This window comes from Momordica charantia (genome assembly GCF_013281855.1).
Source record: "Momordica charantia cultivar OHB3-1 chromosome 2 unlocalized genomic scaffold, Mcharantia_2.0 BLBB01000002.1, whole genome shotgun sequence".
Taxonomy (NCBI): Eukaryota; Viridiplantae; Streptophyta; class Magnoliopsida; order Cucurbitales; family Cucurbitaceae; genus Momordica; species Momordica charantia.
The window spans coordinates 14,261,775-14,280,406 of NW_028275160.1; positions in this window are offsets into that span (position 1 = coordinate 14,261,775).

Genomic DNA, 18,632 nt, shown 5'->3' on the forward strand with positions numbered 1-18,632 from the left:
ATTAAAAGACTTGTTCAATAAAGTCTTTACTTGTTATAGAAACTAGATAGAGATATTGGTTTCTTAATTGGCAAGGAGAATTAGCTTGCTCTCGGGAGAGGAAGTTGAGATATGAGAGTTCTTGGCCTATAAAATTAATAATTAATTCAATCTTAAGTAATGAAATAGTTGGTTCATAGATTCAATAGGTGAAATCAATTCGCAAGAACCTTTCTCCCTATTGTTTTTATCTTTATTTTAGTGCTTATTTATTTTCTTTGATTCTATTAATTCATTCAGATTCGATTCTTTAAATAAAATTGAGTGATTGTATCTGTGGAACTTGAGTGAGCTAGAAACCCAATCAAGATGGACGATATCAGTATTCAATTACCATCTATATTAAAATTTGACATGTACACTTGCAAAGCAATTTATGTTACAAGTTTCTGGCGTCATTGTCGGGGATTGACAATTATTTAGTTTCACTTCATATTGTGGAGAACTTGTTTGGTCTTAATTTAGAGTTTTTTTTTCTTTTGTACATATTTTCTGTATCTTGATTTTTTTCCCTTTATCTTGATTTTTTTTTAATTCTAGTTTTTGTGTATTGTTTTCCTTGGTGTCTGGTTGAATGGTTTATGATTTTATGGAAATCATGTCTTTTTTATAGTTACGAGCAGCCTTATGAGGAGTCTTTGATCACCCAAGGGCGACCACCATCATTCAATTCTTATTCCTCAGTTATCGCTTTTATGACCGTGTGAATTCTGATGTCAATTATGATTGTTTTTCGGAAAGTCAATTGCCTAATTATTATCATTCCGATTATATGAGTTATGAATATTATTTGTATGGTACCAGTGAAGGTACTTGGAGACAAAATAATCTCAACCCGATTGAGGAAAATTCGTCCCTTGAAGATCTATTGTGAGAATATACTATGGGATGTAGAATTAAAAATCTTTATGCACACGAATCACAAAGGATGAATAAGATAGAGACCAAAGTGGATAGGATGGAGGCCACAATTGAATAAAATGGAGCTGCTCTATAGCATTTGGAAATACTACTTAGCGAGATAGTTGCAATTAAAGCCTTTCATGAGCAAAAGTTTTTCCATACCACCGAGGCAGAAACTTGTAAAGCTATATGCATTGATAGTGGGTATGAGTTGAAGAACTTTGAGCAGGCAGAAATCTGTGAACTTATTTGCATTGATAGTGGGGCAAAATTGGAATTTTTGAGCAACGCTAGGAAGTAGAGTTTTGTGAGATAAAAAAATATATATATATGAGCCTAATTTGGACGAGGAAATTCAAGCGATAAATGAAGAGACTAAAATGCTTAATCCTACTTTATCTTTTGAAAATTCTCTTAATTCTCATATGTTCTTTCTTTATTCTCAGGAGCTTTGTAAATAGGATTTTGATTTAGTTTCCTTTAATTTTCCTAATTTATATTATAAAGTTTTCTCTCTGTGCCCATGAAAAGCAAATGAGCATACTAAAACTAGTAGGATACATAAATTAAAGGAAGAAGGGGCCCAAGAAAATTGAGGAGTTTTATACACCTTAAAGATAAAACAAAAAGAGAGTCACGTCTAGCTACAACGTTAAATAAAGCGCTTTTTGGGAGGCAACCCAGTTTTTTTTAGTTTGTTTTTATTTTTATGTTATCTTAGTTTCATTAGTTTTATTTTTCTCATTATATTTTGTGTTTCTTGCAGGTTTATTGTAGATTTTGGCAGTATGTCCAGACGTCTTGGTGCCATGCAATATTGATATTAAATCTATTGCAGTATTGTTCTTTCCATTTTTCATTTTCATTGTTCTCATTGTATACTTCATAGGTATATTTTTATTACATTGAGGACAATGTGAATTCTAAGTTTGGAGGGATTTGGTGTATTTTGACTTGATTAAGGACAATCTATTATTTGGATGGATGTTGTGATCCAGGTTTGTAGTGCTATTTTTGCATTTTATTGTAATCGTCGAGTTTGGGGGTGGAAATTTTTGTCATCATTTGAAACCATGAATTTTGATTGATATCTTTAAATACTTTGTAAGTTATGAATACATATTTGGTTTGATTTCTCATGCATGAAAGACATAAGCATAATTGAATTTCTTTCAAAATTACATGATGGTATCTCATTGATTGTTTTTATTGAAAAATGCACTTGACTTGATACAATTTATGTATGCAAGTGAGCTTTTTGAGCCTAATGAGCAACCCATTACATTTTGCTCAATTTATTTTCGTTCTCGTGTGTGATCAAACTTAGCATGATTATTCTAGAACTTGTTTGTGAATGCATTTTGTGACCGCTTTATTGGATTGATTCTTTAATATAACAAGGACAGTTTAGGTTAATTTGAGACTTCTAAATAGTCCACCTTTTTACACGTTCCATTAGAAAGCCACCTTTGAGCTTAATTTTTGATTTATTCTTGTTTTGTACGCCATATTTAAACCTAAGGATTCTTTTCATTCATTATCCTTGATATTCTTGGGTTTTAGATTTGATATTGCTTGAGGACAAGCAATGTTTTAATTTTTGGGGTATGATAACTCTCTAGAAGATATTATTTTTGTTATCAAATTTGGGAAAATCGGTGGGTTAACATGACTATCCCTGTCCAATAAGCGTGAAAAGTAAGGTTGAGTAAAAAATTCATTTGTATTGTATAAAATCCTCAATGTACTTAAGATGGGCAAGCTCTAGCTAGTTCTCTTTTATTTTGAAATGTTTTTGCATATTTGAGGACGCTATGTCAGAGTACTGCAGAAGATCGTTGTCGGCATGTTGAAACTCTGTCAAAGTTGCTATGAGGGAGCCTGGTCAAAGTCTCTATGTTGGAGACCGTTTAATGCTCCAACATCTGAAGACTGAGCAGTAACTTTTCTGTGCTCAGATTCTAACCGCATCCGTACAAATCTAAGGTTCTGTCCTAAAATTGGGATCGAAATAAAAGGGAAAGACAGCCCAGCCACAAAAGGAGGACGAAAAGGAAGGAATTGTTAGAAGTTTGTCATATCATTACTTTCATTACTTTCATCGTAGAGGTTGTTTGTCATATCATGACCTTTGACTAGCAAAATCACATCCAAAGAGTGGGGACAATTGTTAGAAGTAAGGCCAATAAAGATGAAACGAGACATCAAGCCATAAGGCAAATCAGGATCAACCAGCCAAAAGACCGATCAAGATCAACAAGTCATAAGACTAATCAGGATGAATGAGTCATAAAACCAATCAAGATCAATAAGACAAAAGGTCGATCAAGATCGAGGAGCTAGAACGCCAACAATAAATGGCGGACAATATATTTAGGTCAAATCCTCTAAAAGTAGAAGTCTAACATTTCGTCTAACTCGTTATCTTCAACTTTGAAAGTGGGGGCTAATGTTATGGGTAGGAAAACCGCCTATTTTCTATAATTTGAATTTCATTTATCTAAGAAATTCAAAAGAAGAATATATGGTGATGACCTTAGGTTTTTCTCCAGATTCAGGAGTAGATATCCTATTAACTTTAGGTTTTTCCCTCTATAAATAGAAGAAAAATACTCATAATTTATGTATGCTACAAAAATCTACTTTTTACTACGCTTCAGATAAAACCTTAATTATGACTTAATCATCGGAGTTTGTGTGGCTAGCACCACACGAGTGTCTAATCCTTTTATTTTTCAAGCTTCGTTAATCTCTTTTATTCTAAAAGACTGGTGCAAATTTGGTATTATCGATAGGCAAAATTTCTACATCAACACTTTCTTTTTAAAGTCGATATACACAGACGGGGTGTTAACTATCATCTCTTGGGGTAGAGTCCTATAGAAACTTGCATATGCACCACCACAGAGTTGATCAATAAGTATGTTTTATGTACATCGTAGGCTGAGGTGCTTTGTCGAGTGAGATTTGGCTTTGTTGACTTCGATGCCAACTACTATCAGCTGGGGTAAAGTCTCCCACGAAACTTGCTTATGCATCACCACAGAGTAGGAATTGTTTATGCAATGATGGGTTAATTGTCCACACTAGCCAAAAAGAAAAAAAAAATGATTGACAAAAGATTTAGGTCCCACATATTTATGCTATTGAGATACATGTCATATATGTATACGTATGACTGACCTTATTCATTGAGTTACTTACTAAGTATTTTTAATACTCACTCTCTCTTAATAACTTTTTTTTAGGTCATAACAAAGAACACAATGCGAGCAATGAAGATGGTTGTCGACTATGCTGGGGTTTACACTTTCGCATTAGTTTATATTGATTTAATGTTTTCTTTTTAATTTAATTTTTTATTAGACGTTTTATATTAACTTATGCATTTATTTTATTATTATTGTTACTCATATAAATTTGTTTATTGGTTTCCAAGTAAAGTCTTAATTGTTTTTAGAAATCATTTTGAGCTGTTATTTTATTTGTTCATATTGTTCATTCATTTTTTTTTAAGTTTTGAAATGACATTAGCATGCATATAAGTGTCCTTAGTCGACAGTCTACGTCCAAAAAGTCGGATTGTTATATTTGAAATAAGAGTCTTAGGTTAAATGGTTTTGTAAACATTGAATTCATTTTGTTATGGGTAAAAGAAAACCAGAAAGGCTCAAGTGGTGGGTGTAATCAGATTACAGCGAGCTCTTCTGGAAAACAAAGTACAATATCCAAAATCTCAGTCGGGAGAGGTAAGTTGCCACCCAAATCAACCAAGGCCCTTAGGCCTAAGGTACGACCCAAGGGTCGAGCCTGTTCGTCCATCCCTACAAGTGCGGCCTATGGCTTCATGAGTCAAACCCCATTTTTCTAATCCTTTGGAGAGAATCCACCTACGCATGGACCTGAGTCCACCAACCTGTTCTCTCTTTATTTCTTCAAATTGAAACTTAAATAAGAGCAATATCTATAAGATCTTGAGTTTAGTCCTATATAAATAGAAGAAGAAGTCTCACACACCAAGTACTCTACAAAACCTTAATTTTCACCATGCTTAATACAGGCTCTAGTCTGACTTAGACATCAAATTCTTTCTCTATTTCGTAGGCTCCATCTAACCCCAATCATCAAAAGGAATTATGTGAATTCGACTAGTCTTCAGAGCCAATTTCAGCATCAACACATTCTTTTGTTCTCAACGTGACCTTTCTTTTCCTGATCTCACTGTTCATCAATTGACTTTTCCCCCTCTTATCTCACACGATAGAATGAAGAGATCTTCTCTTGCTTTATGCAAACGGGATTGTTTCTCTTTTATAAATTTATAAGAAAAATAGAAAAGTTTGAAAAAAAAAAAGAAAACTAAAAAGTAGATTTAAATAGTATCAAACTAACTTTTAATTATTATACCAAAATTATTAAAATTAACAAATACATTGCATTAAACAACCTTTTTTTAATCTCTCACCGAAGCAACAACTAGTACTGTCATAAACATGAACATAACTTACCCGTAAAGGCATATAACTCATTTTCTTCCAGTTATATATTTAGATTTTCACATCAGTCCTAAAAGAACTATTTCCATCAAATACATCTGTATATAAATAATTTATTTAATAAAAGAGAAGAAAAAGAGTGTTAACTTCCCCATTGCATAGGAAACAATTATTATGATACACAAAGCTTAACAATTAAGAATTGGAAATAAAGTTAAAAGAGCATTGGACCATAAAAGATTATAGTTTGAGTTCAATGGATTAGATATCAATCTTTGCATATGGAGCAAATCTATCATTATTTGAGTGGAAAATCAAAGTGGGTTTTGGAGTGGGGTTTTGTAAAAAGTATAAAGATTCCATTTTCTTAATGAAAAAGATGGTTGATAAGGATCAAAAAGCTCTTATTTTTCCCACCCACTGATTTCAACATATTAATATCCTATGCTCGTAAAGTTCCTACCACATCGCATTATGTACAAACATCATAAAGTTCCTTCCAATGGCTTTGTTAAGAAAATTGAATTAATATTAATTTTCAGTCATTCGTATATAACTATTTATTTTCTTAAAAATCAGCATTTCTTTAATTCATTTTGATGTCTTGACATATACGAAGACCAAAAAATAAAAAAAAAATGATCGATTAGTTCAATAAAATTCAACATCTATCTTGTTTTCTTTTAAGGGGTAAAAAAATATATATCCAATCTAGAAAAATCATTTTTTACCTCTTCATGATGATTGTTGATATCGGGTAAAACAGAGCTGCCATACGTCGCAAAGCAATGGTCAATCTCCGACAATAACGTAAAAAAATTACTTACTGCAAATATACGGGACAAATAGTTGGTTAGGGAATACTGATATCGTCCGAGTTGAATTTCTAGCTCAATCTAGTAACCAGAAATACTAAAGCTCAATTTAATTTAGAGACTCAAAAGTTCAAATGTGAGAATGAAATCAAAGTAAATAAACCTATAATAACAAATAGAAAATGAATGGAAGAAAGATTAACCCATGTTTGGAATCTTCCACTTGGAGGGATTTCAAAAAATATTTTCCATTCCAAACAGATCAGATTTGAGAGGATTTTAGGTTTAAACGTAACAAATTCTGATTTTGTTCTACTTTGGTGGAAAAAAATACTTATCACTATAACCTGTTGTTTCATACATCGTCAACCAAATTAGTTTCAAGTTTTGATTTATCATAGCTTTTCTTTTTTTTCTTTTTTTTTTAATTCTAATAATTATAAAGTGACTCTCCTTCTATTTTTTTTTTTAATTTTTTTTAATCACCATTCAAATAAACTAATGTTGATTTTCTATTTTGTTTTTGATGTATTTAATTTTTCTTATATTTCAATATTGTTCGGACATTATATGTTTATGTTTATGTTAATGTTTTATATATATATATATATATATATATATATATATATTTGTATATTTTTCTTATTTTCTTCTTTTGCTTTTATTTTTTAGTACTACATATCATAAAATAACTATGATAAAAAAAAACACATATTACTACGACTAAATTGAAATTGTTTGATTTTAAGTTTTTTTTTTTAATATTTGAATCAAGACATTTGCATTTTTTTTCTTTTTAGTTTAGTTTCTAAAATAAATGTGCCACTGACAAGTTTTAATTTTTGTTAGGTTGATTTGATTAAATTATTTAGGTTTTACATGGTTAAAATTACTAGTTTATATTAAAATATTATATTCTTAATAATATAATACTCTACCAAAATATTAAGGGCATAATAGTAAAATGTTATACTTTCTTTTCATTTCTCGTGAAGATCCAAACAATAAATTTTAATTTCAATGATTTAGAATCATTTTGGTTCCAAACGCAATTAAAAATTTGAAATCATTTCCATCATTTAAAATCGTGGAATTCGAAATCATTTCCTACCAATTCCCGATGCCAAACGAAGCGTAAATGAAATTAATTTCATCTATTGAATATATGAACCAATTACTTAATTACTCGATATTGAATTAACTAGTAATGCTCCCTACTAATTAAGAAACCAATACTTCTACCTAGTCTCAATACCCGATCGAAAAAACCTTTAGTTATACATCTCAGTTCTAACTTTTATAACTTTAATTTATAAAATGTAAAACTATTCGATTTGAGATTTAGTTTTCAAATAATTAAAATATCTATTAAGATATTTCCTAAATCAAAAAGAAAAAATATATCCCACTATTCTAAATCATATCCCACTTTTCTCAAACCGAATAAGACCCTCAAACATTAATGGCCCATGTGGACCTTAAAGTTGACCTCTTCACTCAATGTGAAAAATACCCAACAAATCTCCCCCTTTTCACTATGTGAAAGAAATTATCATCCCAGCAACGGAACGCCAAAAGTGGAGCTTTTCTCTTGGTAGATTCTTTGTCAACATATCGGATCCATTACGATCAGTATGTATTTTCTCATGTTCAAACAATCCATCATTGAGAGCATCTCTCATCTATTGTTACCTCACATCAATATGTTTCATTCTCCAATGAAATGTTGAATTCTAACCAAGATGGATAACACTTTTGGTTATTGCTGAATATTACATACTGTTGTTACCTGAAGCCGAGCTCCTGTATAAATCACTTCATCCACAACATCTCCTTGCACACCTCTGCTGTTGTAATATATTTTGCCTCAATCTTAGAAAGTGCAACACACTTCTGTAATCTTGACTGCCATGACACTGCGCCACCTGCAAAAGTCATCAAATAGCTGAAAAGTAGACTTTCGGTTATCTAAATCTCCTGCCATATCTGAATCAGTGTAACCGGCAAGCACTGACTTTCCACTTCCAAAAGTGAGCTTTAAACTGGAAGTACCCCGCAAATATCTCATGATCTAATTTACTATCTCCCAATGCTGTTTTTCCGGATTGGACATAAACCGACTAACAACACCAACAACATAGGTAATATCCGGTCTAGTACATACCAAGGCGTACATCAAACTCCCAACTGCTGAAGCATATGGAACTCTGGTCATCTCTTCCTTCTCATTATCTGTAGAAAGACTTTGCTTGCTACTCAGTTTAAAGTGATTGGATAGAGGAGAACTTACTACTTTAACCTTGCTCATGTTGAATCTTTGAAGTAGCTTATCTATGTAATGCTCTTGAGACATATATAGTTTCTTGTATGCTCTGTCTCGTGCTATATGAATTCTAAGAATCTTATTCGCTGGCCCCAAATTCTTCATGGCAAAGGATTTGCTCAACTGTTTCTTCAACGTGTCAATTCTTGAAATATTCCTGCAAGCAATCAAAATGTCGTTAACATAAAGCAATGGTATAATAAAGTCATTATTAGAAAACTTCTGCACAAATACGCAATGATCAGAAGTAGTCTTTTTGAAGCCTTGCTCCCCCGTAGCTGACTCAAACTTCTTGTACCATTGCCTTGGTGCCTGTTTCAACCCGTAAAGACTTTTATTCAATCTGCATACAAGATTCTCCTTGCCTTTCTCCTCAAAGCCCTCTGGTTGTTCCATATAAATCTCTTTATTTAAATCACCATGCAAAAATGCAGTTTTGACATCCATCTGCTCAACCTCCAAGTCAAGGCTCGATGCCAAACCCATAACTACACGTATAAAAGATATCTTCACAACAGGAGCAAAAATTTCATCAAAGTCAACACATTTCTTCTGACTGAACCCTTTGACAACTGTCTCGCTTTGTAACGTGGTCATGAGGTGTGTTCTTCTTATTTTACTCGATAAACCCACTTATTTTTAGTGCGATTTTTCCTTTAGGTAACTTGACAAGGTCAAAAGTGTGGTTTTCATGCAATGATTTCATTTCATCTTTCATTGCATCAATCCACTCTCTTTTGTGTTCATCTTCCATGGCCTCCTCATAACTCTCAGGCTGTCCCCCATCAGTTAGTAACACATACTCATCAACTGGATACCGTGTGGAAGAATGCCGATTTCAGGTAGATCTTCGAAGTGAAACCTGTGTAAGAACCTCTATAGGAACTTCTATTTCTGACAACTATTCACAAACATGATCTTCCACCTCAACCTGTTCTGGACTCTCTACTGTACCATCAAACTGATCATTTTGAACCTCATTCTCAGTTTGCATAGAAGATTGTGTCAAAGTAACTGAATCCAAGTCAATCAAATCATCAATGTGCTGAAACTTTGTTTTATCCGTCTTCTTAATATCTTCTATGGTATGGTCTTCGACAAATACAACATCCCGACTTCTTATGAGCTTCTTCTGTACTAGAGCATACAGTTTATAACCGTACTCATCTTAGCCATAGCCAAGGAACACACATGGTCTTGTCTTTGCATCAAATTTCGATCTCTCATCTTTAGGAACATTTACGAAAGCTTTACATCCAAAGACACGCAGGTGATTATAGGATATCTCCTTATTTGACCAAATTCTATCCAGGACTTCAAAATTCAAAGGAACACATGGCGTAAGATTGAAAACATGCACAACTGTGCTTAATGCTTCACCCCAAAACGATCTTGACAACTGTGACTGTGAAAGCAAACATCTCACCCGCTCAACTAGTGTTATGTTCATTCTCTCAGCTAACCCATTCAACTGAGGAGTCTTCGGAGGTGTCTTTTGATGTCTAATATCATGGCTTCTACAATACTCATCAAAAGGTCGACAATAATCACCTCCATTGTCGGTTCTGATGCACTTCAATTCCTTACCAGTTTCTCTTTCAACAAGGACATAAAACTGTTTAAACACTTGCAACAGTTGATCTTTAGTCTTCAATGTATAGACCCAAGTTTTCCTCGAATGATCGTCTATAAATGTCACAAAATATGAGAAACCTCCAAGCGTTTTTGTCATCATAGGACCACATACATAAGAATATACTAAGTCTAGTATATTTGGCTTTCTTGAATGTTGAGACGCCTTAAAGGAAACTATAGTTTGTTTCCCTGCTAAGCAGTGAGCACATCTTTTCAAAGGCGCATTCTTTATACCAGAAAGATGATTCCTCTTGGCCAAAATCATCAATCCTTTTTCACTAATATGACCGAGTCTCTTATGCCATAAGTCAACAGTCTTTTCATCATCCACTGTATTTATTGCAGAATCAATAACCATTGCTTGCATCAAATACAATGAGGAACACTTCTCCCCCTTAGCTATAATAATTAAGCCTCTAGTAAGCTTCCATTTGCCATTGTAGAAGGTATTGCAGAAATCTTCGTCATCAAGCTTACCTGTGGAAATTAAATTCATGCGAATATCAGGGATATGTTTCACATTCTTCAAAACCAGTGTAGTACCATTCTTGGTCTCCAAGTGCACATCACCAATACCAACGGCTTTTGCTGATCCATCATTACCCATCCTAACACTACCGAAATCACCAGATGTGTAGGATGCAAAGAAATCTCTTCTAGATGTAGCATGAATTGATGCGGCACTATCAATCACCAAATTGCTCTGCTTTGTAGCTAGATTAATAACATCACCATCAAATAAGATAAGGAAATCTTCAGCTGCAGCATCTCTATCTACGTCATTACCAACATCATTCTTCTTTTCCTTACATTTATTATTTTTATTTCCTCTCTTCAGTTGTCAACAATATTTCTTTATATGTCGTTTCATGCCACAATGATAGCACTCAACATTCGAAAACCGGTCACTCTTACTTTTGCTTATTTCTCTACCCCTCAGACCTTTAGTCTTACTCCTCCCCTTATTTCAATAACAAAAATCTCTAACTATGATGAAGAATCCTTTTATTTTCTTCTCATCTCTTCATTTAAAACACTACTTTTCACCATGTCCATACTTATTACTCTATTTTGGGCTGAGTTCGATAACGAAGTTCTGAAAGTCTCCCACGAGTTCGACAATGTACCAAGAAGCCATAATCCTTGTATCTCATCTTGAAACTTGATTTTCATTTCAGCAAGCTGATTAATTGTACCTTGGAATGTATTGAAGTGATCTGACATAGGTGTCCCATCTTGATACTTCAAAGCCATCATTTGCTTTATCAGAAACATTTTGTTATTACCAGTTTTTGGGACATATAACGACTCAAGCTTGTTCCATATAGTCCGTGCATGTGTTTCTTCTCTAATATGATTTAGAATATTTTCTTCTACCGAATGTATAATAAAGCCACAAACTTTTCTATGACATATTTCCCATTCTAAATAAGTTTTATCTTGAGGCTTCTCAAGTGAAAAAACAGGAAGATAAAAATCATTCACATATAAACATCTTCCATCTTCCTTTTCCAAACTTAATAATTTGAGCCATTCAAAGTCACCATTCTACTTGTACTAGTTTCCATTGTTCAACACGAGGTCTAATTAATTTTTAACTTGGCTATGATATCACTTTGTTTGGATAAACACTTAATTTTATGGACTAATTATCCCCTCTTGTGTGAACCTAATAGGAAATAGCAAGTAAAAATAATAATGCAAACAAGCACGGGACGCAAGAAATTTTAACGTGAAAAAACCCCCTCAATGTGAGGAGTAAAAAACCACAGATTGAAGTCAAATCTCTACTATAATCAATAGTGGGCTACACCAAGTTCTCCGTAGCAACAACTAAAGACATACAATAATAATATCTCGAGATAATAAATCTCGGCAAACAAGGGAATAAACTGGAGAAGAAAATTAGAAAGATATCACTTGGAAATGGCACCAACTACCCACTGTATCTGACTCTAGGCAACTCTAAAAAAAATCTCCATCTTCTAGATTGAAAACCCTCGTGTTGTGAACACACTGTCAAAATTTCACCTCAATCAGACCATGGATCGACCTCCGATCGTGCAAAAAACCGTTATGTACGGAAGCTTCTTTTCTCTAGTTTTTCTTTTCTTATTTTTCTTCTCCATTTTCACGCAACTTTTCTTTCTCTCTCCTTAAATGTGGTAGGCGGCTGAAATGTGTAAATATATATATATATATGTGTGTATGTATGTATAAGAACCCTAAAAACATTAATGGCCCATGTGGGCCTTAAAGTTGGACTTTTCACAAAATGTGAAAAATACCCAACAGAGAGTAGGGGTCAACCTAGTATAGAAAGGCAGAGACCATTATGTTTTGATAGTGTGAGATTTTGATAGAGAAAGGAGGGAGGTGCCTGGATGGTGGAGTAGAGGGACTGTCATTGGGAACTCATTTGAGGGGTTCAGAGTTGGCTTTGCAACCATGGGAAAGTAGGCAAAAGAAGAAAATGTGTGGGCAGATCAATAAACTAAAGTTAGCCCTTAAGGAAGAATATAGGGACTCCTTTCCTCTTGATTTTCAGAAAATAAAGGCTATCGAGGTTAAGTTAGACAAATTGTTGGAGGATGAAGAAATTTATTGGAACAACATTCGAGAGAGAATTGGCTTAAATGTAGAAGGAACCTTAAAATGGTTTCATAACCAAGCATTATTGCGGAGGAAAAATAATTACATAAATGGTATTACTACTGTTTCGAGGAGATGAAATAGAACTAGGGGGCATGTTTGTCTCTTATTTTGAATCCATATTCCAGTCTAGTAGGCCAAAATTTGAGGATATTGACAAGGTGTTGGACCATTCAGCTAAGGGTAACATTCGCGATAAATGGACTGTTATTGGCTCCTTTTGATAAGGCGAACGTGGAGAGAGCGGTTAGGGAGATGTTTCCAACCAACGCCCCGAGACCAGATGGTTTTTCGGTGTTGTTCTATCAAAGATACTTATCGGTGGTGGGGTCTAAGACGATTGCATGTGTGCTGGATATTCTAAATAATAGAGATATCATAAACGAATGCAATGAAACTAGTATAGTTATGATTCCAAAGTGCAATAAGCCTTGCAAGGTTACTGAGTTTCGACCTATAAATTTATGTAATGTGTCATATAAAATAGTAAGAAAATTTTTGGCAAATTGGCTGAAGACGGTTCTTAATGAGGTGATATCTGAGACCCAATCCGCTTTTATCCGAAGTATATCTATTTCAGATAATATAATTAATTGTCATGAATGCCTACACGTGATTAAGGACTACAATACGGGACGAGAGGGTTATGTGGCTTTGAAGCTTTATATGAGTAAGGCCTGTGACCGGGTGGAGTGCATTTTTGTGGAGAGAGTAATGATCAAGCTGGGTTTCGCGGAAGAATTGGTTGAGCGTATCATGCATTGCATATCGACAGTTTCATTTACAGCTAATATAAATGGAACAACAATAGGCAATATTATTCCTTCCAAGGGGTTGAGGCAAGGGGATCCTATCTCCCCATATTTATTTCTTCTATGTGTTGAGTGGTTATCTGCGTTGATAAAGAATGCTTCATTAAACTCTCAAGTTATGGGGTTGCTTGTAATGGGGCAGGGTGTATGTGTATCCCATTTATTTTTCGCTAATGATAGTCTAATTTTACATTTTAAAGTTTGGAACTCTTCTTTATCTTTCATTAGCGCCTTCCTCAATTCCTTCAGGAGTGAACTATATTCAGACAACTGGGAAGAGTACGTTTCGGCCCTTCTGGTGATTTCGGCAAACTTGATCTCATTTTTTCTTCTAGTCGTATCACGTTGAGAGAGCTTAATATTAACAGAGGTCGCCCCTCAACACGAAAGAGCCAAACCCTGAAAATACCAAGCTCGAGCTACGTGGAGAATGTGTTGATGTTTTCACTCAACAACCGAATTCTGTTCAGGCTGACGAACACACAAAAACTGATGATGACACCTTTTGTCTTAAAAAATTTATTGAAGAGCAGCTCGGGAGCATTATCAGACCGAAATATTTTAATGTGAAAACCAAACTGAGTTTCAACATATGTGAAAAAATAAGGCATAATAGAAGCAACATCAGAGTTATGACATAGAAAAAATATCCATGTAAAGCGGCTATGATCATCAACAATAGTAAAGAAATAGTAATAGCCATTATGCGTATGTTGTCCACTAATTGTGCTACCAATTCTTATATGCGCAAGTGTACACAATCGTCGCAGCAAGTAATAAAAGTTGGAATCCACTGAGACTAAATGCTTAAACACTCAATATTCACTCAAGAAAGCAATACAATAAGCAAGGGGGTTTGCTTCCAAATAATAACTAAAAAGTGCTTAGATAAAAACTTTCAAATAATTATCTTAATGCAAACACAAGTAGTAATTTCACTAAAAGTACCAAACATCCACACTCGCTCAGTAAAATCTTATGAAAATAAGGGTGCAAGGGGGAGAGGACGTCGACTCTTCTAGGTTACCTTAACTATGCTGTAGCATTAATGGAGTAAATGCAGTGGTCAAACAGACAAAATGTTCTTCCAAACACTCCAGATTTTCTACTACTAACATTCATAGACAAACATCAATAGCATATACGCACAGTTTTTATGACCAAGCTAGGTGATGCTTATCCCGAAGTCACCACACGCAAAACTCAAGTAGACTCTAGCCCAAGATGAAGGGTTTCGCTCCTTAATACATTTTTCCAAACATTATCAAAGAGATATTTCAAAATGGTGATCGAGCACATTGAAAATAGAGTGATAAGACAACTTCAACTAAAAGCAAACTTTCATTAAAGGAAACAGCATGGTTACAACCCATAAACTAAGTCTAGAACATCTCCCCCTTACACAAGTTGATTAGTTACTCAAAGCTATAAGGAGAGTCAAACAAAATGTAAGAATGAAAATAATAAAAAGATGATAAAATGAAGAGAAGGAGCTGAAGATCAACTCCCAATAGCCACTGATATAAGTCTTCTTCTTCTCTTGACTTTCTCTAACGGTAAGGACAGGTTTTCTTAGAGTGAGGGCGGATTCCTTCAAGAATGAGCAAAAGGGAATTTTCTTGGTGTTTGTGTCTCTTAGAGGCTTCTTCCATTCTTTGTATTTATACCCCCTTATGATATTAGGGCAACAACACGAGCCTTGAGGGCTCCAACTTTCACTCTTGGGTAAAAACCTCCAATTACTGTGGTAAATGCCGCTGAGAAACCCGTTCACTGCTCACTAGCTGCGTTTTATTGTCTTTTGTCTTTATCTGGAACCGATGCTATAGCATCATCACAGTTGCAGCAAAATGCTAAAAATCAGATCGTTTAATTGAGTGCTAACATTGAACTCGTAGTCATGCGAGACATTGATTTATCTTCTAATTCAAGCACAGTCGCTGAATATTTGGGGCTAGAATAGACTAACTTTATCCATTTCATGCAACTTATAGGCACAATTAACTCTCTTAGGAGAGTTATCAACGTAGGGGTGGCATAGGGACCCCAAATATCAGCATGGATTAAGGCAAAAGAAACAACAGCCATATTATTATGTGATTCAAAAGAAAGTCGTTTTTGCTTGGCCAATGGATAGATGGAACACAAATGATCATTGTAACTAGCATCTCCTAAAGACGGTGCTTTGCGCAAAATATTAATGCCTTTAAAACAAAGGTGACCAAACCGGCTATGCCAAATATCCAAAGTAGGATTGTGTACACTAAAGGAAGTATGACAAAGAATACAAACAGAAGGTGCAGAAACCGTAGCAGCAAATGGCAATTGAAGATAGTACAAGCCATTGAGTAAACTACCCTTGAAAATCGTCTTCAAAGTGGACATGTCCTAAATAACATAAGATCCATTAGTGAAAACAACTTGTAAATGACATAAATCTCTGGTCAAAGCACTAATGGATAGCAAGTTATAGTGAAACTATGGAATATAGAAGACGTTATGCAGAGTGGGACCGTCTGTAATGTGAATCGAGCCATTGTATCCCATAGAAAATGTAACTGATTTGGTAAATTCACATAAATAGGAGATATCCGCAAAACTATAGAGGTAACCGTGAACAGTATATATGAGCTGATGCACTAGAGTCTAAAATCCAGCACGAAAGTGTAGATAAGGTACTAAGCAGAGTACACCATGTATGAAGTAAAAGCCTCGTCAGTGAAAGGCGTATAAACTTTGGAAGCTGCCAGCTGAGATTGCAGCAACTGAATAAGCTATTGCATTGAGTCTGAACAGTAGAACCAGGTTGATTAACACTCAAAGTTACATTATCAGAGGGCTTTGAATGTGAAGCAGAAGTAGATGAAGTCTCTGGCCTTGAAATTTGTATCCCGGAGGATATCCACGGAGCTTATAATAACGTTCAATTGTATGTATACAGACCACGAATGATTATTATTTGAAATCTGTTCCAGAATGTCAAAAGCTTCAGCATAAGGTTTAAATAGCAGTGCTCCATTTGTTGATGTGTCAATCACTAGTCTAGTTTATTCATTTAGCCCATTATAATATTTCTCGATCTGTAGACATTATGGGATGCCATGGTGTGGACATTTTTAGCACCAATCTTTTAAATCCCTCTCAAGGCTCGCTCACATATTCTCCAACAAACTACTGGAAGTTGTTTATAACACTTCTTAATTTTGCATTATTGCTGGGTGGAAAATACTTCATCATAAAATTTCTGCTAGTTCACTCTACGTGGTAATGGATTCTGATGGTAGGAAGTTCTACCGTGTCCTAACACCGTCTGGGAATGGGGATCAATTTCAGCCTCAGTGCTTCCTTCGTTACTCCCATGATCTTAAATAAATCCTGACCTCCAAGTAATATCTCATATGGAAGTGAGATCTTCTGATGCGTGACCCCAAAACTGTCTCACTATTTGAAGCATTTGAAACATTATGAATTTTAGCTCAAATGCATCAGCATCTATATCCGGCTCTGCTTTAACACAACTAAAATCATAAAATTTGGGATCGGCAATATGGATAGTGTTTAGAGGTGGGCTCTGTCCGCTCTAGCATTATTTGCTCGAGCAACCTCATCCTTTGGTATCTCCTCAACTTGCAGATTTGGCTAGTTATGTTGGCGATTCATGTCAATCCTTCACTATCTTTGAATTATTGCTCATTTCTTCATCGCCTCAACGTCTTTTTTATCTCTAGGTCAAGCAAAAATTCAAACTCAAGATGTTCGTTCATTCACCTGTTCAAACATCAAACCGTGATTCAGGAAGCTTCATAAGTATTATATTTCTAAACAAAAAAAATAATTAAGTAAGACAAAACAATCCTAAACAGCAACACACTTGCTACTACTCAAACACTTAGCTTCCTTCCGGAATACCAAGGTAACGATATCTCACAACTTCCGTTGCTACAAATCAAGCATACAAAATAGTTTAATAGAAATGTTAGGTGAACTCTATTCCTAAACATTCACAATCTAACTTAAAATGTAAACTAATATTAAACAAATCCGACCAAATCTTCATACATTCTTCCGAATCATACAAAATCAATTAGTTGCAAAGAGTGGTCAATCCTTCAGAACTATAAACAATAAAACAACCTTACTTAGCAGAAAAAGTTTGTCTAGTTATAACAGCAAGCTATTCGTTCTAAAATATACAACCTCCCCGTGCAGGGTTTTATTCATAATCAAAGAAAGAAGAAAAATGAGAAGATGAGAGTTACACCGCATTCATAGTACTACAAACAACAGCCCAGACTTCACAAATCCAGTTATAAAGCCAGCGGAAAACCTCATGAACGGCTGCTAGCTCCACTACACAAAAATATGTATATTCTCTTTATCTTTTTCAGTCTTTTCATTGGGGTTTATGACTGCTGGTGAGAATGGGCCTTTTAAAGTTTCCATTGGTTTTAGGACAACAAATATCAGGTGTAGACATCGAGTAAAATTTGGGTAACATACAAAATTATTGCTCTTCCCAATTCTTCGAAAGTTATGCACCCAACAAGGGATGTTCCAGCATAGAATGTCATAACTTTTGAAAGTCGTAGTATATTCCTCTCTTTAGTTGCATTGCTTTTAATGCTTCTAGATCATGCATTGCTTCTAATTTTTCTATTTTTCACTTCATTCTTAATTTTAATAGGATTTTATGACTAGGACTCTCCCACTTGCACTCAATTTAGCCCATGCCAAAATAACTCTATTTTATCAGAAGCCTCATATGCCGCCCCGCACGCGCTAACACCATGCTAATGCCCAACACTATGCACACCCCCTTGACGCCCACCTGTCCGTGCGCATGCCGCTGTCAAGCCTCTCCAATTCCTGTGTGCCCATGCCTCTACGCATGCCCCTACCGCACGCCCTCCTACTCCTATCGCCCCTGCGTACCATGCCCATCGTAACATGCCACAAC